The sequence below is a fragment of the Calidris pugnax genome, unplaced genomic scaffold (assembly GCF_001431845.1).
Source record: "Calidris pugnax isolate Ruff unplaced genomic scaffold, ASM143184v1 scaffold28, whole genome shotgun sequence".
In the NCBI taxonomy this organism is placed as follows: domain Eukaryota; kingdom Metazoa; phylum Chordata; class Aves; order Charadriiformes; family Scolopacidae; genus Calidris; species Calidris pugnax.
In genome coordinates this window covers 12,281,779-12,283,316 of record NW_015090842.1, presented here as the reverse complement: position 1 = coordinate 12,283,316, position 1,538 = coordinate 12,281,779, and positions in this window count along the sequence as shown.

The following is a 1,538-nucleotide window of genomic DNA, read 5'->3' as shown; positions in this document are numbered from 1 at the left end:
GGGAAAGGCTCCAGCCCCCGGGCTACCGCGCGCCCCAGCCCGGCCGCCGGCCGCCCCGAAGCCTCTCCCGCTCCCCCAGCACTTGCTGCGCTTTTTTGGGGAGGATTCCTGCTAAAATAAGATCTATCGTGGCGATTCAGCCCCGCTGCATTATCACTGTCACCCCCCTCCCCTTCTCCTCCCCCCCTCCCCGAAAGGACTTGGGGTCTCTGAAGACACAATCGGCCGCTGCTTTGAAGGAAAGAAGCGACACCATTGAGAGCTACTGCAGCGGAATGTATTCACTTGGGCAGTAAGAAAAATCTTGTATGAAAAAATAGTTACAGATCCTGGAACTCCACAGTGTGTGTGTGTTGGGGGGGGGGGAAACTTTGTCTGAGGAAGCCGCAGGGCGCTGCGAGGGAACCCCCCGGTGCGGGGTGTCCCCGGGGGGAGCGGGGCAACGCCACCGGTACCCCAACCGCAGCCCTCCGCGGCTCTCCGCGCAGCTGCCCGCCCGTCCATCCCTCCCTCCCTCCCTCCCTCTCTCCCTCTGCCTGACGGACAGACGGACACACAGAGATTCTCTCGCTTTTCGGCCGGGGAAAGGCTCCAGCCCCCGGGCTACCGCTCGCCCCAGCCCGGCCGCCGGCCGCCCCGAAGCCTCTCCCGCTCCCCCAGCACTTGCTGCGCTTTTTTGGGGAGGATTCCTGCTAAAATAAGATCTATCGTGGCGATTCAGCCCCGCTGCATTATCACTGTCACCCCCCTCCCCTTCTCCTCCCCCCCTCCCCGAAAGGACTTGGGGTCTCTGAAGACACAATCGGCCGCTGCTTTGAAGGAAAGAAGCGACACCATTGAGAGCTACTGCAGCGGAATGTATTCACTTGGGCAGTAAGAAAAATCTTGTATGAAAAAATAGTTACAGATCCTGGAACTCCACCATACACGGCAACAAAAGCCAATTGTGTCAGTAGAAGGGGTTTAGCTAATTTTACCTTTACAAAGTTTTACCGGCCGCAGGTTTTGGGAACGCCTTTTGTGGAGCAGCGACCCTGAGAGCTGGGTGATTTGAAAGGCGTTTGGAGGATCAGGGAGAAGGGGAAGGTGCTCCCCTCTGATTTCTCGCATCACCTGAAAGTTTTCATTGCGCAGCTAACGCAGCTGGTCCTTTGCTGACCGCCTGTGGTTTAACGCAATAAAGATTTTGTTGTGCACCGATACACTTTTTTTTTTTTTAAAAAAAAAGAAAAAAAACAGGAGAAAATATATGAAGTGGGAAGTTGATAAAGCCTAACCCCGAGCAAAATCCTTCTTTCTTTTCGCAGAAACTCATTTCCAAGAGGTTTGGGGTGGTGTTTTTTTGGTGGTTTTTTTTTTTTTTTTTTCTTCACTATTCTTGCACTATTTGCACACGAAGATACGCAACTTTCTCTTAAAAAGTTATTCCTCTGCCCATCACGCACCTTTCCCCCGCTGCGGGCACACTCCCAGCCCCACACGGCTTCATCCCTCGGACTGCGCCACGGTCCTCCCCCTCCGCCCCCCCAACCTCCCCC